The sequence below is a fragment of the Aquarana catesbeiana genome, linkage group LG10 (assembly GCF_042186555.1).
Source record: "Aquarana catesbeiana isolate 2022-GZ linkage group LG10, ASM4218655v1, whole genome shotgun sequence".
Taxonomy (NCBI): domain Eukaryota; kingdom Metazoa; phylum Chordata; class Amphibia; order Anura; family Ranidae; genus Aquarana; species Aquarana catesbeiana.
In genome coordinates this window covers 57,543,155-57,570,849 of record NC_133333.1, presented here as the reverse complement: position 1 = coordinate 57,570,849, position 27,695 = coordinate 57,543,155, and the positions used below count along the sequence as shown (strand labels likewise).

Sequence of the window (27,695 nt, the reverse complement as noted above, 5' to 3'; positions counted from 1 at the left end):
TCCTCGGTTACTGTGTCCCCCTCTTTGGTTACTGTGTCCCCCTCTTTGGTTACTGTGTCCCCCTCTTTGGTTAATGTCTCCACAAGTTAGATTAAGTCTACGAAAACATGTATTACTATCACAAAGTACCAAGCAGTACAATACGAGTTAAAATTCTTTCGCTTGAGAGGGGGGGTGTGTAGGGAAAAAGGGGCGTGGAGAAAAGAATTGCCAACACACGTCCACGTGGCGTACTGCACATCTGGCTACATTTGCTGCTGCCTTATGAATGTGAGTGGGACACTGAGGAAGATAAACTAAACGTCTTTGAAAAAGGACACAACATCTGCACTCATCAAGCTCATAAGCACTTACAGTAAGTGCAACATAATATATCATTTTGAAATTTTTGCATGTCCTCAAACAATATTATCATAAGTTGATAGATCTTCAACTTTCAGGGTGAAAAACCAGTATTGGCATTTCTACGTTGCAAAAATTTCTGTTCTGTTGAGCAGAAATCCATTTCATTTTCTTTGGGTTTCTGGGGCTTTGTGCTTAAAACGCTATATGACTCTCCAAGCAAAGATATCCTCAAAGTTGCTCAGCAACCTTTTAATATTTGATTATCCTTTAATGCTGATCTATGCACATAAAAAAAAATAAAAAAAAATGTCATTCAATCAATTACTTGATATAAAAAATACATATATACTGAGGCAAGGCAACTCTGCCAATAACTCTAAACTTTAACTTGCAGCATTTACATTATACTGCATAGCAATTAATAAATTGAGAGGAATCTTACCAGGAGGTATCTCCATCATCCTTATGGTGGCCATACACACTCCGATTGAGGTGCAATTTAATTAAAATATCTTTTTTATCATAATTGTATCAGCAAACACCTGAATGGACATAACTCCCCTTCTGATTGATTTAGATCAGATTTGATCAAACTAAATGGATTGGCTAGGACAGATGCTTTGGGCATGAATCTGATCGTATCGCAATTGATCAGATTATGAAATTGCACGGTGAAAACAGACCTACTATTGTATCTTGTAAATATCGGCTGAAATCCAATTTTCTGTGTGTGTGATATCAATCGAATGGGTTGTCAGCTATAGATGAATTATTCCTATTGGGAGAGATTAAACAGAAAATAAATAAAATATTTATTGACGTGTGAATGGCGACCATTGGGGGTAAAGCAACACCACAGAAGCTCAGACTTGCTTGAGGCAACTGAAGAGACCCCCAGTGGGAGTCTGTGCCAAATAAAAATAGAGCAACACACCGAAAAATACAAAATGAACCGTCACTCAGGCCCGCTAGTCAGCACAAAATACTTTTTTAAATTGTTCTGACATTAAGGATTTGGATGACTTCTCTGAAGTTTTTTTTTTCCTGTCTATGACCATTTTGGGAATATGTTGCTGTAACACTAGTATACTGTAAGAATGAGAATGGGGGGGGGGGGGGGGCTCAGACAGGAAGACACAGACAGATGTTAAAATACTGTCAGAAAATGTTCTTATTGTTGCCCCCCTTACTAGAGAAATTGCATACCATTTCTTGTATTTCTGATACCAAGACTGAAGGGGAGAGGGAAAGCTCTCTAATGGTGGCCCAGACAGCATTAACCCTTCCCAACTGTACATAAAACAGTAATCTGATTAGGGCTTTAATCTGGACTCAGACAGACTGTGAAAATTGCAATGTCAACTATTTAATGAATTTCTGTATTCCCAAAGGATGTATTTATAAAAATTTGAATAATTTGAATGTGTGAATGCAGAAATACTGCACTGTGGCCACTAGATGGAGCTGAGGAGCAAACTTATTTCCTTGATAGTGTCATCTTGTGGCTTTGATGTTGCATTTTCAGCATTCACATGTAGAGAACATTTAGTTTTGTCCCAATCAAATTTACATGCAGTTTTAATAGATGAACAACTAAGTAATTAAAAAAAATGATAGTGTTTATTTGCCAGTGAACCATTTTTAAACTTCACATGTTAAAATGTATGACATCGATTTTTGCTTTTCTTTTTTTATTTTATTAAACTTTTATTTTGTAAACACTTCTTTTTACTTAAAGTGGTATCAAACCCAAAAGCAAACGTTTATTATATTGCAGCTTGCCAATTCTTAGATGTGACAGCTGCATTTTGTTATTTTAGGCTTTCTTTCTTTTATTTTCAACTGGTAATCCAGCCAGCAAGTCTGTTTTTCACGGCACAAACTCTCCAGTAAAATGTATCAGTTTACATGGATGAGACAAACCATCAACACAATCACAGCACATTAGCACTATCATCCTGTGTGCAGGTGGGGAGATGGAAAAGATCTCACTTTTACCAGCTCTGCCATAAGAGAAGTGCTTATGCACTATTCTTTCACTGTGCCTGCAGGGAGAACAATGTGATGGGGCCATATATATGTAGACAAACGCACATGCATTGCTTTTTTTTCTGCATCCAAAATGCATAGAAAGTAGGTTACATGGTTTTCAGTAGCAAAGTTCACACCAGTGCTTGTAGTTCCAGTGCCTTCCGTTTCAAGAAGAAAAAAAATTGAACGTGCTGCATTTTTTCTGCACAGAACTGTACTGGAACACATTAAAAAAGCATGAAAAATGCACCGAGGACACACCTACACGCATCAAAAATGCACCGGACCCCCAAAAGGAAAGAAAAGAAGAAAAAAAGCATCCGGAACATATCGGCAACGGTTTAAAACTCATCAAAAATGCACCAGAATGCATTAAATATATGTCAAAAATATGCATGCAGAAACGCCTCTGGAACGGATCTGGAGGACATTTTTGTGGTGTGAACTAGCCCTAAATCTGCTAATACATTTTTTAATAGAATTTCTCTTTATTATTAAACAAAGAATTATAAAGCACATTACATGATCATAAAAGGGATCCTGTATTACAAAAAATATCTCAGACACAAAAAACATGAATACAATACCTACATATAAATAAAAGGTGTCTCCCTGAACTTTATCATAATTACCAAATATAATGAGAGGCAAGAGGAGGCAAAAGATTGATGAGAGGAGGAAACACCCTGCATTTATACATTTAACACTCCCCTCCCCCAGACTGATAATGCTGCTGTCTGCTGTGCCTCCTTTGTTCATTCATCCAGAGTTGTATCTCAATAATACAGGAGGTGTGTTGCTGCCCAGATCACCAAGTGAAAAGTTAAAGCGGAGGTCCACCCTAAAAATACATTTCACATTAGTAGGTTCCTTTTAATGTAAGATAAATCATTTTGTTAAAAAAACAAATTTTACTTGCCTGAAAGTGCCTGTTACTAGGCAGACTTCTTAATCTGAAACTGATACACAACTTCCCCGCTCCTGAACTCGATGTGACACCACTGCGCTCATGCATAAAATGTTGATATCCACTAAAAGCTGCCAACTTAAATAAAAATAAATGGATAAAGTGTTTTACAGAAAAAACAGTGGCGCTGCAAACAAAAAATCGTGATATAAATTCAGAAGTGCTAAATAAAGCAATAAATAAACAATATCTAACCCTGGTGGTTTTTAACAGCTTGTTGGCCGAGCATGAGAATGCAAGGCATATCTTTCTGGTGAGTGCGATTTCAACAGGGAGTGGAACACAAATCACATTTGGTGTGATGGAAGACATACACATTTTTTTATTGTTCGGATTTAAGAAGATTTTTTTACTTTCCCCTTAGACTTCCTAATCTGCCTACTTCTATTCTGCGGTGGACCTACTTTTCTTCCTGACTCGCCGGGCCTCCTGGGAAATGATGACACTCATTTCCCAGGAGTCTGTGGGCATTACTGTGTATCAGCGCTATGAGCGCCGTTTAAGAGCGCATGCGCGAGATTGAGAGGTGCATGGTGGTCACCCACCATGCACCTCTCTCAGGAAAAGAAATCAACTGGGCTTCACATGCCCATAACTAAAATGGAAACGGCCACAAGATCGGTGACAACATACACTGTAAGTTTTTTAATTGATAACTAAAGAGATCGGGAACGATTGATATCTGTTGCTTATATGTTCTAATAATGTTGAGATTGAAAAAAAAAAATTATGGCCGGAACACCGCTTTAAAGAAAAGAGAACTGATGCAGACACCACACCTAACAAATGGTAAACTGCAATATGGTACATTTTTAGCTTTGGGTTTACTACCCCTTTATAATTACATGGTGGGTCCTCTGCCACATTCGATGGGCAATATCGCCTTAGGATGTCACCTATTCAGGTAAATGGGACCATGCTGCAACTGCGAGTCAAGCTTTAGGTTCGCGATTGTTATGTGGTATTCCCAGGGCCGGCCCTATGATGCAACCTGTTGGGACCATCGGTACCGAGCGGCACTTTCAGGGGGGGGGGGCGGCAAACTGACGCTCGCCAGCCAACCCATTCCACCCGCTCGCTGCCTGTGAGGGAGCCTGGTGCCGCTGCTGTTAGTGGTGACAGGAGTGGGTTGGCAGAACACTCGCTGCCCGGGGGGGAGCAGTCAGCGGGTGAGTGAGCGGCCAGGCCATTCCACAGGTGAGCGGGCTTGCTGGCCAGTCAATGAGCCGGCGGGTGGAAGAGCAAAGAGATGACATCATCTCTCACCACCCGCCCTGCATCACTGCAGTTCCACCCTCACTGTGCAGCTGCGGACAACAGAAAGATTACATCATCTCTCTGCTGCCTGCCCTCACTCTGGGACACAGCAAGTGACCATCCGCAAGGTGTGGCAGGTGACGTTGTGGCAAGTGACAATCCACAACATGTGGTAGGTGATGTGGCAAGGGACAATCCGCAACATGTGGCAGGTGACATGTCAAGTGACAATCCGCAACGTGTGGCAGGTGACATGTCAAGTGACAATCCGCAACGTGTGGCAGGTGACGTGGCAAGGGACAATCCGCAACCTGTGGCAGGTGACATTTCAAGTGACAATCCGCAACGTGTGGCAGGTGACGTGGCAAGGGACAATCCGCAACCTGTGGCAGGTGACATGTCAAGTGACAATCCGCAATGTGTGGCAGGTGATGTGGCATATAACAATCCGCAGCATGTGGCAGGTGACATGGCAAGTGACAATCCGCAATGTGTGGCAGGTGACGTGGCAAGTGACAATCCGTAACATGTGGCAGGTGACAATCCGTATCTGTTGGTGGAGTCCAAATCAAAATTGCAAGTACAAACACACATCACAAGTTGTATAAGACATGTGAGCCTGAGAGGGACTTGCCTTGCCAAGCCCTGATTAACCACTTACAGACCGGAAGGATTTGCCCCTTAATGACCAGGCCATTTTTTGCAATACAGCACTGCGTCGATTTAACTGACAATTGCACGGTCATGCAACGCTGTACAAAAATAAAATTGATGTCCTTTTTTCCCCACATATAGGGCTTTCTTCTGGTGGTATTTGATCACCTCTGTGGTTATTATTTTTTGTGCTATAAACAAAAGAAGAGCGACAATTTTGAAAAAAAAAAACAATATTTTTAACTTTTTTGCTATAATAAATATCTAAAAAAAAAAAATTCTTCATCAGGTTAGGCCAATATGTATTCTCCTACATATTTTTGGTAAAAAAAAACGCAATTAGTGTACATTGATTAGTTTGCGCAAAAGTCATAGGGTCTACAAAATAGGAGATAGATTTATGGCATTTTTATTATTTTATTTTTTGTACTAGTAATGGAGGTGATCTGCGTTTTTTAGCGGGACTGCCACATTGCGGTGGACAGATCGGACACTTTTGACACATTTTTGGGACCGTTGACATTTATACATTTATACAGTGATCTGTGCTTTAAAAATGCACTGATTACTGTATAAATGTCACTGGCAGGGAAGGGGTTAAGACTAGGGGGCAATCAAGGGGTTAAATGTGTTACCTGGGAGGTGTTTCTAACTTTGGGGGGATGGGACTGACTGGAAGAGGAGAGAGATCGCTGTTCCTAATCACTAGGAACAGCAGATCTGCCTCTCTTCCCCAGTCAGAATGGGTATCTGTCTGTTTACATGGACAGATCCCCGTTCTGGCTCTCTGTGGAGTGATCGCGGGTGGCTGGCGGACATACTGGCCACGCACAGGTCCCTTTATACTTCTATATACATGTATAGAGCCCTGACAGGTCCTTTTATACTCCTATATACATGTATAGAGCCATGACAGGTCCTCTTTATATTCCTTTTCTTGTATAGAGCCATGACAGATTCTCTTTCTAGCACTATATACATGTTTAGAGCCATGACAGGTTCTCTTGCTATCCTTATATACATGTATAGAGCCATGACAGGTCCTCTTTATACTCATTTATACATGTATAGAGCCATGACAGGTTCTCTATATACTCCTATATACATGTAGAGAGCCATGACAGGTCCTCTTTACACTCCTACATACATGTATAGAGCCATGACAGGTCCTCTATATACTCCTATATACATGTATAGAGCCATGACAGGTTCTCTTTACACTCCTACATACGTGTATAGAGCCATGACAGGTCCTCTTTATACTCCTATACATGTAGACTGCCATGACCGGTCCCCTTTAGTTATCATGATATAAAATAATGAATGTGGAGGCCATTTGGTGGGTGTGATTTTTTTTTGGGGGGGGGGCAGCATTTCATTCTTGGTCCCAGGCAGCACAATGGGGGTTATTTACGAAAAGCAAATCCACTTTGCACTGCAAGTGCACTTGGAAGTGCAGTCGCTGTAAATCTGAGGGGGGCATGCAAGGGAAATTAAAAAACAGCATTTTTGCTTGTAAATGATTGGATGATAAAATCAGCAGATCTTCCCCTAAGATGTACAGCGACTGCACTTCCAAGTGCACTAGCAGTGCACTTGTAGTGCAAAGTGGATTTGCCTTTAGTAAATCAACTCCAATGTCTTGGGCCGGCCCTGGGTATCAGAGATCCCAAGTCTCCCGCAACTTGCAGGAGTCTCCTGCATTTGATGGCAGGCTCACGGAAACCTGCGAGTGCGGGACGATCTCCCGGCTGTCAGCCGCAGCAGCCCGAGTTGTCCGAACACCAGTGTGAGCATAGGGCAGCCTGGCAGTGCTGGGGGGGGGGGGGGCGCTCCTCTTCCTGACGAGGGTTCTAGTTAGTGGCTGCTAAGTGCTGATGTTCAGGAATGAATTCTTCACACTGGGACCCCACACTGTCTCCACTAACTTCAATGGCTCCCCCTCCCATCTCTATCTCGGGCTGTAGGGAGAGAGAACCAAGGTGAGTCACACTCACAGTGTTCAGTGTGCTGGAGGATGGCAGCCCCAGCATCCCTTTACATGTGCTCTGGGCTGTCCCTGCTCTCGATGTTTTATGGCATGATAGATTACATAGGATACACGGGTCCTGTCCCTTCCTGTGTCTCAGTAGTCTGTCTACAGATCTAATGTATAATGAGATGTACAAAGAGCCCTTTCACACTGACAGCGGTGTTGGCGGTAAAGTAGCGCCACTTTACCATCATTTTAGAGGTACTTTTAACCCCTGCTAGTGGCCGAAAAAAGCGTTCAAAGCACCACTGCCAAGGCGCTTTGCAGGCACTGCCCATTGATTTCAATGGGCAGGGGCGCTTTAGGAGCGGTGTATACACCGCTCCTAAAGCGCCTCAAAGAAGCTACTTGCAGGAATTTTTTTGACGTCCTGCCAGCGCACCGCTCCAGTGTGAAAGCATTCGGGCTCTCATACTGGGATTGCAGATGAGGCTTTTTTCAGGCGCTATTTTTAACATGCCTGAAAAAAGCCTCCAGTGTGAAACGGGTCTAATCTCCTGTACTATGTCTGCAGTCTCTGATCATCTTCTGTACTATGTCTGCAGTTTCTGATCATCTCCTGTACTATGTCTGCAGTCTCTGATCATCTCCTGATCATCCACTGATGGTGGGGGGGGGGGGGGGGGGGTGCGCGAAACGCCGCGCAGTGCCACCTCCCTGAATTGAGTTTGCCAGCTCCCTGATATGAGTTTTGGCAGATTGGGATGTCTGGGGTATTCTCATTCAAAAACCCTGTTCGGGTGTAAAAAAAAAAAAGGCATTCAGGGGGTTATACTGACACCTTCTGGATGCCTTTTTTTTTTTTTTACAGCCGAACAGGGTCATCCACTCCTGTACAGTCTATACAGAGCTAGGATTTCATATCAAGGAACTATCAATTATAGGCAAACAAAATCACTTAATCATCTGTGATGGTTTCTGTTATATAAACAAAAACTAAGCTAAAACCTGGCAGTTGCTGTCTATATTTAGTGAATTGCTACATGTACAAGCCTTAATTTATAGGATGGCAAATTTCTCTCAACAAAGGGTATAGTATGCTTGAGTGGATTCTGTAAACATCAAAAAAAAAAACTACGATAAATACAGGGCACTAAAAATGTGGTGGTTACTATGTTTGTGTAGACGCACGACACAGTGGTTCCATGCTCTCTGCTATACAGAATTTTTGTTGTATCATAAAATAAATGACACAAAATAAAAAATAAATTCTCTTGAAGAATTCACTAAATATAAGCCTCGAAATTGTAGTTTTCTGTGGTGCCTGCAAATGGAAAATAGCAAATACAGTTTTACCCTAAGGCCTCATGCACACAGACATACAAAAAAAAAGACACAGGGCTGTCATGTGTCTTCCTCAGGGGGATATGTTTTACTTTTGTGTTTACTCTTTTTAAATCATAATGACAACAGAAACTACCCTAATCAAAAGTTTACATACCCCAGTTCTTAATATGGTGTATTGCCCCCTTTAACATCAATGACAGCTTGAAGTCTTTTGTGGTATTTGTGGATGAGGCTCTTTATCTTCTCAGATGGTAAAGCTGCCCATTCCTTTGTTACATAGTTACATAGTAGGTGAGGTTGAAAAAAGACACAAGTCCATCAAGTCCAATTGATTATATATCAGTATTACATTGTATATCCCTGTTTGTTGTGGTCATTCAGGCGCTTATCTAATAGTTTTTTGAAACCATTGATGCCCCCCGCTGAGACCACTGCCTGTGGAAGGGAATTCCACATCCTTGCCGCTCTTACAGTAAATAGCCCTCTACGTAGTTTAAGGTTAAACCTCTTTTCTTCTAATTTTAATGAGTGGCCACGTGTCTTGTTATACTCCCTTCTGCGAAAAAGTTTTATCCCTATTGTGGGGTCACCAGTATGGTATTTGTAAATTGAAATCATGTCCCCTCTCAAGCGTCTCTTCTCCAGAGAGAATAAGTTCAGTGCTCACAACCTTTCCTCATAACTAACATCCTCCAGACCCTTTATTAGCTTTGTTGCTCTTCTTTGTACTCCATTTCAAGTACATCCTTCCTGAGGACTGGTGCCCAGAGCTGGACAGCATACTCTAGGTGCGGCCGGACCAGAGTCTTGTACAGTGGGAGAATTATCCTTTTATCTTTGGAGTTGATCCCCTTTTTAATGCATGCCAATATTTTGTTTGCTTTGTTAGCAGAAGCTTGGCATTGCATGCCATTGCTGAGTCTATCATCTACTAGGACCCTCAGGTCCTTTTCCATCCTAGATTCCCCAGAGGTTCTCCCCCCAGTATAAAGGTTGCATTCATATTTTTGCCACCCAAATGCATTATTTTACATTTTTCTACATTAAACCTCATTTGCCTTGTAGTTGCCCACCCCATTAATTTGTTCTTTTTAATCTTTGATCGTTTTGCAAGGTTTCCACATCCTGCGGAGAAGTTATTGCCCTGCTTAGGTGAGTATCGTTCACAAATACAGAGATTGAACTGTTTACCCCATCCTCCAGGTCGTTTATGAACGAATTAAATAGGATTGGTCCTAGCACAGAACCCTGGGGAACCCCACTACCCACCCCTGACCATTCCGAGTTCTTCCCATTTATCACCACCCTCTGAATTTGCTCTTGTAGCCAGTTTTCAATCCATGTACTTACCCTATGGTCCATGCCAATGGACCTTATTTTGTACAGTAAAAGTTTGTGGGGAACTGTGTCAAATGCTTTTGCAAAATCCAGATACACCACATCTATGGGCCTTCCTATATCTAGATGGCAGCTCGCCTCCTCATAGAAGGTTAATAGATTGGTTTGGCAAGAACGATTCTTCATGAATCCATGCTAATTACTGCTAATGATACCGTTCTCATTACTCATCACACAAATCATGTATATAGTGCCTTATCATTCCCCCCCCAAGAGCTTGCATACTATTGATGTTAGGCTAACTGGTCTGTAATTCCCAGGGATGTATTTTGGGCCCTTTTTCAATATTGGTGCTACATTGGCTTTTCTCCAATGAGCTGGTACCATTCTAGTCAGTAGACTGCAGTAAATGTAGGAACAATGGTCTGGCAATTACTTGTCTGAGTTCCCTAAGTACTCTCGGGTGCAAGCCATCTGGTCCCGGTGATTTAATAATTTTAAGTTTCCCAAGTCTAATTTTAATTCTGTCCTCTGTTAACCATGGAAGTGCTTCCTGTGATGTGTCATGAGGATAAACACTGCAGTTTTGGTTGCTAAAGCCACCCCCGATTCCCATATGAAGACTGAGGAGAAGAATAAATTCAATACCTTCGCCATCTCCCCATATCCTCTTGGCAAAAAGCCTTCAGTTCCTGTAAATTCTCTGGCTGTCTTGCATGAAATGCAGGTTTGAGATCTTCCCAGAGTGGCTCAATGATACTGAGGTCAGGAGACTGAGATGGCCACTCCAGAACCTTCACTTTATTCTGCTGTAGCCAATGAAACATCGACTTGGCCTTGTGTTTTGGATCATAGTCATGTTGGAATGTCCAAGTACATCCCATGCGCAGCTTCCTGGCTGATGAATGTAAATGTTTCTCCAGTATTTTTTGATAACATTCTGCATTCATCTTACCATTAATTTTGCCTGTGCCTTTGTAGCTCACACATCCACAAAACAACAGCGATCCACCTCCTTGTTTCACAGTAGGAATGGTGTACCTTTCATCATAGGGCTTGTTGACGCCTCTCCAAATGTAGCGTTTATGGTTGTGGCCAAAAAGCTCAATTTTGGTCTTATCCCTCCAAATGACTTTGTGCCAGAAGGTTTAAGGCTTGTCTCCATGCTGTCTGGCGTATTGTAAGTGGGATATTTTGTGGCATTTGCGTAGTAATGGCTTTCTTCTAGTGACTCGACCATGCAGCCCATCTTTCTTCTAGTGCCCCCTTATTGCGCATCTTGAAACAGCCACACCACATGTTTTCAGAGAGTCCTGTATTTCATCTGAAGTTATTTGTGGGTTTTTCTTTGCATCCCGAACAATTTTCCTGGCAGTTGTGGCTAAAATCTTAGTTGGTCTACCTGACCATGGTTTGGTTTCAACAGAACCCCTCATTTTCCACTTCTTGATTAGAATTTGAACACAGCTGATTGGCATTCTCAATTCATTGGATATCTTTTTATATCCCTTATCCTGTTTTATACAGTTCAACTACCTTTTCCCGCAGATCCTTTGACAAATCTTTTGCTTTCCCCATGACTCAGAATCCAGAAACGTCAGTGCAGCACTGGATGAAAGATGCAAGGGTCTGTCAGGAGTCCAGAAAATCATTCACAGGTGAGGATGGTTACCTTTAATAGCCATCCAAACCCCTTTGTGTCAACTTGTATGCATGTTATCAGGCCAAAATCACCAGGGTATGTAAACTTTTGATCAGGGTCACTTGGGTAGTTTCTGTTGTGATTATGATTTAAAAAGAGTAAACACAGTTGATTGATAATAAATGGCTTCAGCCAAACTCTAACCATGAGTGAAAGAAAAGTTTTTGTGTTATCATTCATATTCTCTGAAAAATGGCCAAGAAATCATAAATTCTTCCAGGGTATGTAAACTTATGAGCACAACTGTTAATGCAAGCGTATGCACATAAACTTGTTCTAGTGGCCAAAAAAAAAATATTCTGGCTAGTAGAAGTAGTGTTTTTAAGCTCAACGCAATATGCCTGTAAATTTGCATAAATATGACTAATTATGTACCAAAACAAGCATTTTTTACACTTGATTTTTCTGCCATCTCTTGGCAGAACGACCCAACTTATATACTGTAAGAGTATTTAGTTTATACTTACCTGCTCTGTGGAATGGAATACCTCCTCTTCTCGGTTCGTCGTCGGCGCTCCTGGCACTTCTTATGGTGGCACACCTGTGGACTTAATCCCAAGCTGCACCGCCTGTGTCTATAGACACGGACAGCATGGCTTGGCCCCATCCCCCACTCCCTTGTCAGAAGATTTGACTGACAGCAGCAGGAGCCAGTGGCTTCCTCTGCCTCACCAAAATTTGTAAGACTAGGAAGCTGCAGACAAGCACAGTGCTGAAATGAGTGAGGTAATTATAAGGAGGGGTGAGGGGGTGATACTTTTACCTAAACATTTTTTACCTTAATGCAAGGAATGCATTACAGTAAAAAATCTTTAGGTTTTAGAAACAATTTAAGCTGGCCCTAAACACTTCTGACAGACCAGCCATAGGGACAAGAACCTCCTAGCGGTACAGGAGCAAGCAACATTTTTTGAAACCCTGCACATGCGCAGTGCGCTGCCACTCCTGTCACAGCTGCTGAACTCATCCTCAGCAACAGGAGAGTATACTGTGCATGTGAAGGGCTTGGGGGAAGGATGGCGCTCATCCTAACGGCTGTTCCATCCCAGAAAGAGGACAAGATGGAGAAGTGTTTGGGACCGGCTTCACTCCGTGCACAAGTAGCCTACAAGTACTGAAAGAGCATAAATGCATATTTTTCAAGTCTGATTTTTCTTTGGGTTACGGGATGGTGTTTATGGGCTGCAGTGCACTGGTATTTTTTTTTATAAATACGAATTAATCCTTTAAAATGTAAAACATTGCTTGATGACAGCAAACTCTTATGAGCAACCAAAAACTGTCAATGTCCGCAAGGGTTATTTATTACAAATCTTGGGTAAATACACCAAATATTTAATACTGGGCAAACAAGGTGAATGTGAAACTGTGAATGCCAGTATAATTGCCAAGACTGTCATTATAAATTTAGCTCACAGTCCAAGAAACTCTTAATCCGACACTGATGAAAATGCCAGGACTGCTGGATTTTGGCTGGCTCTATCCACATCTGTCATTTTGCCGACAAATCAATAATGCTTAATGGAATAATGTGATGCAGTAAGTACACAGCTATCGCGGAATGTGTACCACTTCAAAGAAAGTGGAAAGGTTAGGGAGGCATCAAGGTCAATTTCAGTTTAAAGAGTACACACAGTAAACACTATTTGCATGTAACCCTGCTTCATAACCCCATTGCAGTTTCTGAAAAATAACTGTTCTTACATGGTTGTAAACCTCTGAAATGAAGTGAACAAAGCATATCCTGCTGTAGTGTGTACTTGCCTCAGTCCAAAGCACCTAGTGTGGTTTCTATCTGCTCTCTCCTCCCTCTGCTATCTGCATTAGTCACTTCTAACAGGTTCCCTCTATAGAGGTCTCAGACTACACTCAGCTTCCTGCTCTATTCTGTGCAATGTGTGTCAGATCCCAGCCTCCTGCCTTCTGGTGCTCAGAAATAGCCTTTGATCTGTGAACTTTGAATAGCTCTGGAGAGGAGAGGGCTGCAGATAAACAGATACAACTTATAAAGGAGGGTTTGTTTCATCCATATATATCACCTAGGGGTTATCACTTCAGTAAGTACTGTATGTATAAGAAGGGGACTATCAGGTATGATTGGGGATCATGGACCCTCCAAGCAAACTGCCATCAAGCGTGCAGGCTGCACGGAGGGTCCAAGATCCCCAACCATACATGGCAGTCCATTCATGGCCGGTTGATTGCCTACAGAGCTTGCAATTAGAATTAAAGTAAAGTTTTCTAACTGACCCGAATATCTCAATATGCAACTTGTCAGCTTTCCCTATAGCAGCTTCCAATACACTGATAGTAAGACTGCTCTGTGTCCCAATTCTAAGCCTGTTGGCCATTGTTCAAATTTCATGCCGTGCATTATGGGTTAAAAGATTTTCCTGGACATAAATTTGCCAGGACTGCAAATCTCAAACCCACAGGATTCCAGTCAAACTCATGGTAGCGGCAAACAGAACCTAATCCCTACTGCTGTGGAGATTATATATGAAATAACGGATGCTGAGAAAATATACACTATAATACCAAAAGTATTGTGATGCCTATCTTTACATGCACATAACATTTAATGGCCTCCCAGTCTTAGTCTGTAGTGTTCACTATTGAGTTGGCCCACCCTTTGCAGCTATAACAGCTTCACCTCTTCTGGGAAGGCTGTCCAAAAGGTTTAGGAGTGATTCATTGGGAATGTTTGACCATTCTTCCAGAAGCGCATTGGTGAGGTCAGGCACTGATGTGGACAAGAAGGCCTGGCTCACAGTCTCTGCTCTAACTAATTCCAAAGGTGTTCTATCGGGTGGAGGTCAACTCAACTCTATTGGGTGGCCCAACTCAATATTGAACCCTACGGACTGAGACTGGGATGCCATTAAAGTTCATATACGTGTAAAGGTAGGTGTCCTAATACTTTTGGTAATATAGTGTATATGAGTATATACAGCTTTTGCTGTGGAGAGAAACTGGACATGAGGTATACAGGTGCATTTCATAAAATTAGAATATCATTGAAAAGTTAATTTATTTTTAGTATATCTATTCAAAAGGTGAAACTCATATATTACATAGATGCGTTACAAACACAGTGATATATTTCAATCATTTCTTTCTTTTAATTTTAATGATTATGGCTTACAGCTAGTGAATACCCAAAATTCAGTATCTCAGAAAATTTAAATATTACATAAGACCAATAAAGAAAAGAATTTTTAATACAGAAATGTTGGCTTACTGAAAGGTATGTCCATGTACAGCAGTGGTTCTCAACTTCTCTAGTGTAGTGACCCCTTGATAAAATTTCCCAAGTTGTGGGGACCCCCTAACAGTAAAATTATTTTTGTAGTGTGGGTTGTCAGCACCCAAGGCAAGACAAATAATTTGCGCCCCTATCCCACAGACATTTTTCCACTTGTACAGTGTTAAAACCCCATATGGTACATTTTAGGATGTACCACTCTCTCTCTTTGTTCTCCTTTCTTTCCCTTTTATCTCTCTCTATCCCAATTTCTTGTTTTTTTCCCCATCCCTCTCTAGCTATCTTTCTTGTACTTTCTCTTATTCTTTCTCTCCCTTTTTCTTTGTTCCTCCCCCTTCCATGTATTCTCTATTTTTATTCCTTCTCTCACTCCTTGGGGGGGGGGGGAGGGTGGAATGAGTGGCAGTGCTGGCGGGGAGTTGGCATAAGTGGCAGTGCGGGGGGAGTTCTGATCAGCCAACTTAGGTGCCCCTGATCAAGGTCACCTGCTGATCTGAGAACTGTAGTGGGGACTTTTAATTGCAACTACAATCACAGGTAGTGTTACTCACTGTGTCTCCGACTTTGTGGTGTCTCATAGCAGTGACACCTATGCTGAAATCAGGAGACAGGGTCTCCTCCAGCCCCTCCCACTTCACATTCCTCGCCAGTCAGCTGACCTCTAGTCTCTGCTCCCCAGACATGCCGCGAACTGAATGGGTGGCTGCGAAGAAGCTGAGTGGGCGGCCGCGGGCTCCAGGAACAGCCCAGCTGGGTGGCCACAGGCTCCAGGCACAGCCCTGCTGGCGGCCACAAAAAGGCTGGGAGAGAGCGGTGCGGACTTCAGGAACAGCCCAGGATTTGGTGACCCCTGGCACCACTGATGTACAGTATAGTATGCACTCAGTACTTGGTCAGGGCTCCTTTTGCATGAATTACTGCATCAATGCGGCGTCGCATGGAGGCGATCAGCCTGTGGCACTGCTGAGGTGTTATGGAAGCCCAAGTTGCTTTGATAGAGGCGTTCAGCTCATATGCAATGTTGGGTCTGGAGTCTCTCATCTTCCTCTTGACAATACCCCACATAGTCTCTATGGGGTTTAGGTCAGGCGAGTTTACTGGCAAATCAAGCACAGTGATACCATGATCATTAAACCAGATATTGGTATTTTTGACAGTGTGGGCAGGTGCTAAGTCCTGCTGGAAAATAAAATCAGCATCTCCATAAAGCTGGTCAGCAGAGGGAAGCATGAAGTGCTCTAGAATTGATTGCTATAGAGGGCTGCGCTGACTATGGTCCTAATAAAACACAGTGGACCAACACCAGCAGGTGACATGTCTCTCTAAACCAGTGGTTCTCAACCTGGGGGTCGGGACCCCCTCGGGGGTCAAATGATGATTTGCCAGGGGTCACCAAATCCTTGGCTGTTCCTGAAGCTCGCACCGCTCTCCCAGCCTTTTTGCGGCCACCCAGCAGGGCTATCCCTGGAGCCTGTGGTCGCCCACTCAGCCTCTTCGCAGCCGTCCATTAAGTTCACTGCATGGCTGGGGGGCAGAGACTAGAGGTCAGCTGACTGGTAAGGAATGTAAGGTGGGAGGGGCTGAAAGAGACCCTATCTCCTGATTTCGGCATAGGTGTCACTGCTACGAGACAAAGTCGAAGACACAGTGAAGCTGGATTATAATTAAATACTACCTGTGATTATAATTATAGCTATTAAAAGTACCCACTACAGTTCTCAGATCAGCAGATGACCTTGATCAAGAGCACCTAAGCTGGCTGCTCATCCCATTCCCCCCCCCACCAAGGAGTAAGAGAAGAAATAAAAATAGAGAATACATGGAAGGGAGAGGAAAATAGGGGGCAGGACAAAGAAAAAGGGAGAGAAAGAATAAGAGAAAGAACAAGAAAGATGGCTAGAGGGAGGAATGGGGAAAAAAAACAAGAAATTAGGATAGAAAGAGATAAAAGGGAAAGAAAGGAGAACAAAGAGAAAGAGTGGTGCATCCTAAAATGTACCATAAGGGGTTTTAATACTGTACAAGTGGAAGAGACTCAGGGAGCGCTAAACGTCCATGGGTTAGGGGCGCAAATTACTTGTCTTGCCTTGGGTGCTGATAACCCACGCTATGAAAATAATTTTACGATTAGGGGTCTCCACAACTTGGGAAATTTTATCAAGGGGTCACGGCACTAGAGAGGTTGAGAACCACTGCTCTAAACCATTGTACCAATAATCAATCTGCGCAATCCAATAATATATAAACTAACTTTAATTATAAAAGTTGCTGGCCAACACCCATAAGTGATTCCAACCTAATTATACTCATATATGACAAAAAAATTATGTAGCGCAACTTACAAAAAACAAATAAACACAGTATTATCAAATGTAGCACCCTCTAGTGTGCTAGAAGAGGAGTGTAGTTTTTTTCTTTGAGAACAGGTACATTTCCAGGCTTGGCTGGCAGCCAAGCCTGGGTGTGTTCTTGTGATCTGGGTTGGGAGTGACCTAGAGTAGTGCTGAGTGACTCACAGGTGGTGTCACTAAGTCCTTCCACTTCTTTCCAGAATCTTCTGGTGCTTTCTGGAAAGAGAAGTGGAGAGGGGAGGTGGAGCTATCTGTTGTATTCTGAGGAGCCCTGACCAATCCCCAATCTGGATTGGAAGGGGGCAGGCCTCCTTAAATACCCAGGGTCAGCCCAGCTGGGGAGGAGTTGTTTAGGTGGTAGATGGAGATGGATTGTTAGGCTCTCAGGGCCTTTGAGGGAGCTCCCCAGTCTGGGGGGAGTGACCTTGGGCCTGGGCTTGGGTGCAGACGGGACCCTCTTACAACCCACAGAGGTGTCCTGGCCAGGAGGCACAGGAGGAGCAAGAGAGGACAGCGGGAGAACACTGCTGGGCAAGTCTCCAGGAGTTACACAGAGGCAGCCAGGAGGGCTGGTGAGTGTTCACACTGTCGGGAGGACTGGGAGGCATGCCTGAGTGGACTAAGATGCAGAAGTCTTGGATGGGCGCAGAGCCAGTCTGGAGGATGGTGGTGGCACGGCAGTGGAAAGGGGCAGCTGCAGCCAGGGGGGTTGGCAGTGCCTGAAGAGGTGGTACTGGGAGCAGTAGCCACAGGGACAGCTAGCACTGGAACTTTCTATTTGATACACCATCTGCAGCCCCTACGGGGGTACCGCTACACAAACAATAGTGCAAACAATATGTGCAAAAAAATGTATATGTGCAAAAAATAAGTCCAATAAATATCCAAAAATATCAAAAAGAAAACAGTATCCAACTTGAATCCACTTCAATCGCCACTATTAAATGTAATACGAAATGCGTATCCTCCACCCTTGTAGATAAGCCTCTCACCTCACTGCTATGCCACTGCATTACCAGTAGGTCTCACCACATATTTTTCCCTCTCTGGGGATGAAGACAAACAGCTACAGCTTCAAATGCCTCTTACTAGGATGGATGGATGGGTTGATAGATTTCCAGTCCCCTAAAGCACATAAACCTAGTGCTCTCCATTTAAAACTACACATTTATTTAAAAAAGGATAAACTATTGCACTTACAAGAATGGCACTATAGGCAGTGCTAATCATAGATCGCGTGTCTGTCATATACAATCACCGGATCATCAGATGCAGAGATGGTCGCGGGATGATATCATATAGGTGAAACCACGTCCTAGATGAGGACAAGGTTTCTCGTATATGACGTCATCCCGCCACCATCTCTGCATCTGATGATCCTGTGATTGCATATGACAGACATGCGATCTGTGGTTACCACTGCCTATAGTGCCATCATTGTAAGTGCAATACTTTATCCTTTTTTAAATACTTTTTTTTGCACATGTTGTTTGCACTATTGTTTGATTATACTGTGTTTATTTTTTGTAAGTTGTGCTACATCATTTTTTGTCATATCTCTCTAAACCATCACTGACTATGGAAACTTTGCACTGGACCTTATGCTACATGGATTTTGTGCCTCTCCACTCTTCCTCCAGAGTCTGTTGTTGGAAGTACAACAACATAGTCACTAATAAACTGACAATACTGTATGCATCATACCTATCTATCCAGCAGGTGGCACTGTAGTGTTATAGTGTGTTTTTCTATGGTAATATGAGCACAGGATGTTCTGTCTATGTTCAGTGTATGTACTTGTATGCTCTTTGCTCTTTCCTGTTTCATGTTTCTAATGCTGTAAGACATAATCCTAACATCCTCCATAAAAGTAAAGCTGTATACTGTATACAAGAAGCTTCCAGCACATAATTATTCATTCACCTGCTAATAGGTCAATACTCTGACAACAGGTTATGGGTCCAGGCACAGCCAGCAAACCCAGCAGCACCCAGGCACTGGAAAAATAATTCTGCAAGTCAGTGAGTACTGTATGCAAACTGCTAACAGATGGCACCCAGTTCAGATGTGAATTTTACAAATGCAAAGCTGAATAATGAAAATTACCAGCTGTGAAAGTTTAAACTAGAAATGCTTTTGAACAAGGATGACTTGTGGCAAGTGCTAAATACAGACAGACCCACAGACAGAGAGACGGAGGACTGGGATAGGAAGGATAGACAAGCAAAAGCGACTATAAGCTTACTAGTGGAAGATGACCAGCTTATCCACATAAGAACAGAGAAAACTGCCAAAGGTATATGGACTTCATCACAAAAACTGCATGAGCATTCAAGTCTAAACAGCAAGCTGTTTTTGCTAAGACAGCTGAATAAGATAAGACTAGATGAAGGCCAGCATATGTGTGACCACGTGAAAGCTATGCTAGAGATCATAGAGCAGCTACGCGCCATTGGAGAGGACGTCAAAGATAATTATACTGTTGCCCTGCTCCTCTGCAGCCTTCCCAGAGACATATACTGATCTTATTAACGCTTTAGAAACCAGACCCAAGCAGGAGCTGACACTGGAATATGTCAAAGGCAAATTAATCGATGAGTATGACAGAAGGAAAGAAAATGTGCACCATAATGACAAAGCTCTTAAGATGTACAAAGGAACAAAGCACACCAAAGAAAGCAGAGCCTGTTTTCACTGTAAAAGGGCTGGTCACTTAAAAAAAGAACTGTTCTATCTGCAAAGCCGAGCAGCGAAAGCTAGAGCTATCCACAAAGGAACGAATCAAAGTAATCACAAAGGAAACTGCAGACACATCATGGATTGGCATCTTTAATGTGACACAGAGCGGCAAGCCATGTGGCTGGTGCATAGACTCAGGTGCGACAAGCCATATGGCTAGCGATGAAACCTTCTTCACAAACATTGATTACAGTGCAAAAGACAAAGTTTTCCTAGCAAACGGGAAAAGCATAACTTCAGAAGGTAAAGGCCAGGGCTTCCTGAACTGCATTACACCACAAGGAGGCAAGCAGAGTATCCTTGTAAAGAAAGTGCTGTATGTTGCAGAACTAGAAGGAAGCCTTCTATCAGTGAAAAGTCTTGCAAAAAACGGTCTCACAGTTAAAGCGGGGGTTCACCCACACCGCCAAAAAAAAAAAATATTAAAAGCCAGCAGCTACAAATACTGCAGCTGCTGACTTTTAATACATGGCCACTTACCTGTCCCAGGGTCCAGCGATGTCGGCAGGGGACGCAGAGAACCCGCCGCCGCCATCCTAGGTGAGGGAATCAGGAAGTGAAGCGCTGCGGCTTCACTTCCCGGTTCCCTACTGCGCATGCGCGAGTCACGCTGCGTGTCCCTAGTGGTCTCTGCTCTCTCCTGGGAGCTGTGTGTTCCCAGCAGACAGCGCGGTGGGGACGGGAAGAGGCGTAGACTCCCATGGGAGTCTATGCCGGAAGTGGGTGCAAATACCTGTCTTAGACAGGTATCTGCACCCCCCTCCCCCCTGAAAGGTGCCAAATGTGACACCGGAGGGGGGGAGGGTTCCGAAAAGCGGAAGTTCCATTTTTGTGTGGAACTCCGCTTTAAGTTCCAGGGTGATGAATGCACAGTTCACAATATTAAGCAATTCCTCGCAAAAGGAAAACTGCATGATCACCTATACAGGCTCATCACCACAGACCAGCAAGTCAATATAGTTTCTAATAAACTACACAGCAAATGTATTCCCTTATGGCACCGGTGGCTGGGGCACAGAGGTCCAGAAGCTATACAGGACATTATAAAGAGAGGCTTATCAGAAGATTTGACAATAGCGCCTTGCAAAGTGCTCATGAAATGCAAGTGCTGTATTGAAGCAAAAGCCACACATGCTCCCCTTCCACAGGCATCTCAAAGAAAAACTAACCACCCCCTGCAGCTCATACACAGTGACGTATGCGGTCCAATGAAAACTCCCACGTCAGGTGGGAACAGATATCTACTGACTTTTATTAATGATTATTCCAGGTACACAACTACAAGAATGAAACATCAGAAAAACTTCAAGAGTTAGTACACCAGACAACCACACCATACACTCCTGAACAAAACGGTGTAGCAGAAAGGAAAAATCGCACTCTTATAGAAATGGCCAGGTGTATGTTGTCAGATGCCAACCTACCTCACAAGTACTGGGGAGAATCAGTCATGACAGCAACCTACATACAGGACAGACTACCCTCAAGAGCCAATAAAAGAGCATCTACGGTCTTAAGCAATCTGCAAGGATGTTACATAGTCACATAGTAGGTGAGGTTGAAAAAAGACACAAGTCCATCAAGTCCAACCTATGTGTGTGATTATATGTCAGTATTACAGTGTATATCCCTGTATGTTGTGGTCGTTCAGGTGCTCATCTAATAGTTTTTTGAAACTATCAATGCTCCCCGCTAAAACCACCACCTGTGGAAGTGAATTCCACATCCTTGCCACTCTTACAGTAAAGGTGGCAAACACAAGGCCCACGGGCCGATTCCGGCCCGCCAGGCCTTGTCATGTGGCCCTCTGCCAGGTATCCCAAGCAACAAGAAAACATCCCTCCCTCGCGAGCGGCGTGGCCGGTCAGTCTCCATGAGAACAACTAAACATCTCCCCCTCCGTGCTGTAGTGTCTCCGCCTCCTCCCCCGCCTCCCTCAGCTCTGCCTCAGCCAACGATGCCACTCTGTCTCCGCCTCCGCCCTGTCTCCGCCTCCACCCCCCGCCTCCCTCAGCTTTTCCTCAGCCAACGATGCCGCCCTGTCCCCGCCTCCCCCCTGCCTCTGCTCTCTCGCCTCCCCATTCCCTCCAGCGACGCCGGTGTTGTGCCGAGAATGGTTTCCCATCTAAATCTGTTCCCCCTGTCTCTCGGCTGAGATCAGAACTCCGCCTCTTCAGCCCTCTGCACTGCCGCTCCTCCTACTCTACCCCGCATTCTAATCTACCTTCTACTGCCCCGCCCCCATGTGCATCCCCTTCCCCTGTCCATATGGTACAATATTATTACCCCTTCCATATATATATATATATATATATATATAATATATATATATATATATATATATATATATATATATATATATATATATATATATATATATATATATAAAATACATCTATATACATACATATATATGTATATATCTATATATATATATCTATATATATATATATATATATATAGATATATATATATATATATATATATATATATATATATATATATATATATATATGTGTTATATATATATATATATATACACATATAGATATAGAGATGTGCATCTCTATATATCTATATCTATATCTATATATATATATATAAAATATCATCTATATGTAGATGAGATATATATATATATATATATATATATATATATATATATATATATTTATGGTTGGAGCCCTATGTCCGATATGGACATAGATAACACTTATAGTTAACATAAGACTTACCATTGGAAATGGACCTGGAAGTGTGGACTTACCATACGAAATGGACCTGAAAGTGTGCCTTGGTCTAATGGCCGGTATGCCAAAATAAGGGGGCAAAAACATTCAGGTAGGGGTATAATATTTTATTGGTTTTCAGTTTATTCATTGAACCAATTTGGAAAATGCCTGTGCCATCTCTACTTGAGGATTGGGGATATACCGGGCGAAGCAGGCTGATTTCCACCTGCCTAGTCTTTTGATGACGTGGTCTGGGACCCCGTGGCGGGATGCTGCGGAGGCTGCTCCGATACGAAAGGAGTGTCCAGAGTACTGACTCGGGTTAAGGTGAAGATTGCGGAGAAGTATCTTTATGTGTTTCACAAACTGACAGGCGCTTAAGGGTTTAACTGGGAATGGTAGAAGAGGACTGGTGTCCGGTTGTTCAGGCAGGAGTGACAGGAGACGGTTGAGTACGGTGACTGGACACCAGCTGTTATTGGTTTTGTAGAGGTGAATGTCCACTCCAGAGCCTGTTTGCTGGGTTTTAGAAACCTCGAGGTGAAGGACGAAATGGTCTTGGTAGCGAACCAAGTGCCGTCTGCATAGTTCTTGGTCTGCGGGGTTGTTACAGGTGAACTCGCCAGGTCGCAAGAACCCGTAGTAAGCCAAATATATGGCTGCTTGTAGGACCGTGCTGGGAAGAAGACCGAATAGAGAAGTAGCCAGGATGGTCGACATATCCCTGAAGATGGGCCCCGTAATGGGTAAGCGCTTGGTGCTAATCACTGGTTGTTGTTTCTGAATGCCCCTTAGGATGGCTCGCATAGCGTGTGATGAGAAAGTGAAGAGTCAAGAAATGTTGTATGCCGGCTAGGTATAGCCGAATGGTATTGTAAGATAAGGCCAGCTGAGTGTGGCAGTATGAAATGAAGGCCAGTATCTGTTTGACATCTGTTGGTCCTTTGCAGCAGGGTGTCAGGAATTTATTGAACGCCTTCCAAGCTGTCTGGTAGGCTTTGAGTGTGTTATGGGAGAGTGAGTGATTGATGAGCTGCGTTGCTCCTTGTAAATGTTGAACTAGTCCAGGGTCAGTTGTGACCAGACGGGGATAGGGGCTGACACTGGATCGGTTCCAGGAACCTGTTTGAAAAAGGAGGTGTAATTAAAACGTGACAGTGCGTCAGCAGCTAAATTGTATCTGCCTGGAATAAATGAACAGTGGATGTTAAACTGATGCTGTAAAGACAGTTGTACCAATCTGCGCAGGAAGGACATGACTGCTAGGGACTTGGACCTGCCTTTATTGATAATGTCTGCCGTGGCCTGATTGTCGGTGGTGAAGACCACAGTTTGTCCTGTCCACTGATGACCCCAGAGATGTGCAGCTACCACTATGGGATAGAGTTCGAAGAGGGAAGATGTTCGGGTAAACAGTATCTGTTGAGGCCAGGGTCCTGAAAACCATTGGTGGCCAAAAATTGCCGCGAAACCTGTGGAAGCGGCAGCGTCTGTCACCACCTGGGGTGAAAGGGCCGAAACCATGGGTATAAATAGGGATATGCCATTCCAGAATTCTTTGGAGGGATCAGAGAATTGAGACTGGGAATGTGGGAAGAATGAGGCGCAGACAGGTCGTACACCAAACGTAATTTATTTGTGAACTTGCCCTTGACAAGTCCAATAGGGCTGACTCTCCAGGTGCTGAAAGGGGGCTGAGTGAAGGGGCCTATAACGAACTCTCGGTCTACTTCTGCCTGTAAGAGGCGATCTATGGCTTGTTCGTCAATGGCCGCTGAACGAAGATTCCCACATTCGTAGGTACTGTGGGGTAAAGAAATGAGGCCGGTGTGAAACCCCACTGTGAACCCCTGGATAAGGTAGGTGGCCAGGGAGGGGGTGGGGTGTGAGGTGAGGTAGAGTCCTAGCCACCAGATGTTGATCCGGCTTAGTCATGCCCTCTTTTGTTGTTTAACCTCGCACAAGTTTCTTGGGTGCGCTCTTTGGCATAAGGTGCAGATGTGGAGTAGGCGGCACTGACTGAAATTGCAGGACCCATAGTTGTAATTATTGCAGATGGCTGCCCCTCCCACGGTTCGGACTGGGCGTCCGAATTTGTCCACCTGAGGCGTTTGTTCAGGGGCCGACTGACCCTGAAGTGCACCGAAGGTGGAGGGAGATTGTCGCATTGGCGCACCAGGTGGCAGTGTGAGTGGAGGACTGGCAAATCGCACACAGGGGTGAGCGTAAGCCAGCAAAATGGCTGCAGAACAGCTCTGTGTCCATGAGACTCCAGTTTGTTGTCTGAAACTGTGTGAGCCTGGCTGCCGCTTTTGCGGAAAAGGAACGGTGGTAGTCATAAAAAGAAAATCCTCCATACTTGTAGCCCAAGTCTACTACCGTATGAAGGTATAAGTCCAGCTCTTCCCTTCTGCTGGGAGCGGCTGAACACAGGACATCTCTCAGCATGCCAAAGGCCAGGGTGAACTCTGGGACAGATAATTTCCGGTTCAGTCTGGGGTCTTTGGCTTTAAGGACCACTGATGTCACCCCAGGAATAGGCCTTATTTTCTGCCAGAGCGTGGACAGAAATCAGGAGAGAGGCCAGGTTGACGTCCCTGCTGTCCAAGATGTCCTTCCTGATGCTGGTTGGCACCAAATGGGAAGGGTAGACAATGGGGCTCCAGCCTGTGGTACCTGCAGGAAGGGGTGTTAAAGGTTGGGTTACGGTTGGGTCGGGAATAGCCGCGGCTGGCCGAGCCTCCAGGAGTGCCACTCTGGTTTGTACGTCCGTGACCGAGGTAGAGAGGGACGACACCATAGTGTGAAGTTGTGAGATGGCCGAGGATATCGACTGGAGAGATGCCTGCTGGGTACTGGGTCCTGCTGCAGCTGGAGGGGGGAAGAGGACCTTGAACAGCTCGTCTTTCCTGGCTGTAGCGGGGAAGGGCACGCCTCTCCGTCTTAGCTCTGCCGTCAATTTGGGGATAGTCCATCCTCTGAGGGACTGCACGCTGCCGCTCTCTGAGACCGGAGAAGGTGACAGGGGGGCCGTGAGGTCTTCGCTGCTGGCCTGGGACATGGTTGATCTGGTAAGGATATCCTGTCCTTCAGATCGTGTTTTTGGTTGACTGTAACCTATTGGGGGTGACATGAATTTCAAGTTTGCTTTGTTTCCCTGAGCCGTACTTACCCAACTTGTTTTCTCCCTTTTTTTTTTTTTTTTTTTTTTTTTTACCTGGGGGGATATCGTCCAACCTGGTGCAGGGTGGACCTACTGGGCTTTGACTGACCTGGAGGAAAATGAAAGGTGATAATTTGTGAAGGGTATGCTGGCTAACTTGAAGCAGTGACTTGTATGGTGATTTGCAATCTTAGTGACAACAAAATGATTTGAAATGTTGGCCTTGATTATGAAATGAGTGAAATCTCTTGCCATGACAGAGATCCGGCTCGGTCGTGCCGTGACTGCGACCGACCGCAAACCGGGCTCTGGAGCATGTACTGAAACGAGGCAATCGAAAAAACCATTGGTGCACACCAGGACGAATCGGTGCATGTTTGATGCACCTGGATTCGAATCGGAGCGCAGTATGAAACAACGAAATGACAGAAATGTTTTCACCTTGACCGAGGCTCGAATTGGTTGTGCCGCATTTGCGACTGGCAACAAACCGAGCTCTGGTATAGGTATGGATCCGGATGAAATAACTGGGGCATTCCGTAAGGAATCGGTGCATCTCGGATGCGACCGGTTTCAAAAACGGTGATGCCGTGTGGAAGTGAAATGAATGGTGATAGTTGCCATGACAGAGATGCGGATCGGTTGCCCGATATCTGCGACTAGCTACGATCCGGACTCATCCGGAGCATGTTTCAGAAATGAGGCCGAGCCCTGGGGCACGCCGTAACGAATCGATGCATCGGGGATGCGACTGGATTCGAACCGGAGCGCGGTAAGTGCAGGTGTAACAGATTGTTGCCGTGACAGAGGCGCGAATCGATCAAGCCGCTGTTGCGACTGACTGCGAATCGGACTCTGGAGCATGTACTGAAATGTGGCAAATACCTGGGGCACGCCGAGACGAATCGGTGCATTTCCATGCGACTGAAATTCGTATCGGAGCGTGATACGTGGCAGTGAAATGATACCATGACAGAGGTACGAATCGGTGAGTCGTAACGAGCGACTGATAATGAACGTGACTCTGGAGCATGTACTGAAATGAGGCCGTAACTACTGGGGCACACCGGAATGAATTGGTGCATCTTTTATGCCGCGTACACACGGTCGGACTTTTCGTCTACAAAAGTCCGACAGCCTGTCCGACATACTTCCGACGTACCTTCGGCGGACTTGCGGCAGACTTTCTTACGAACGGACTTGCCTACACACGACCACACAAAAGTCCGACGGATTCGTACGTGATGACGTACACCGGACTAAAATAAGGAAGTTCATAGCCAGTAGCCAATAGCTGCCCTAGCATGGGTTTTTGTCCGTCGGACTAGCACACAGACGAGCGGATTTCGGGGTCCGTCGTACTTACGACGTAAAGATTTGAAGCATGTTTCAAATCTAAAGTCCGTCGGATTTGAGGCTAAAAAAGTCAGTTGAAAGTCCGGAGAAGCCCACACACGATCGGATTACCAGCCAGCTTTAGTCCGTCAGCGTCCGTTGGACTTTTGTAGACGAAAAGTCCGACCGTGTGTACGCGGCATTAGATGCGACTGGATTCGAATCGGAGCGCGGTAAGTGACTGAAATGAATGAAATGATTTGAAATGGTTGAAATGTTAGAAATGCTTAGAAATGTTCAGAAATAAGAAGTGATTTGATATCGAACTGACGTCGACAAGAAATTGCGAAATTACGAATTGCAACAGTTGTGTACTTGCGTGGTAACAATTTAGCCATGCCTGAAATGAAGCGACCTCTATGTCGCTGTGGTTTTTTCAAATAACGAGAAATGGTAACATGACGATAGTGCGAGTGGTATGCATTGCGGTTACGTTT

General features: G+C 44.3%; 1 protein-coding gene across 1 annotated transcript in view; it reads left to right on the top strand.

The window, feature by feature from the left end:
• Positions 1 to 222: 222 nt before the first annotated feature.
• The window catches only part of LOC141110709 (sodium-dependent neutral amino acid transporter B(0)AT2-like), a 179,715-nt gene continuing 152,242 nt past the window's right edge, over positions 223 to 27,695 (top strand). Inside the window, exon 1 of the mRNA XM_073602238.1 lies at positions 223 to 355. The gene's annotated coding sequence lies outside the window, so the exon portion shown is untranslated. The remainder of the gene's footprint in view (positions 356 to 27,695) is intronic.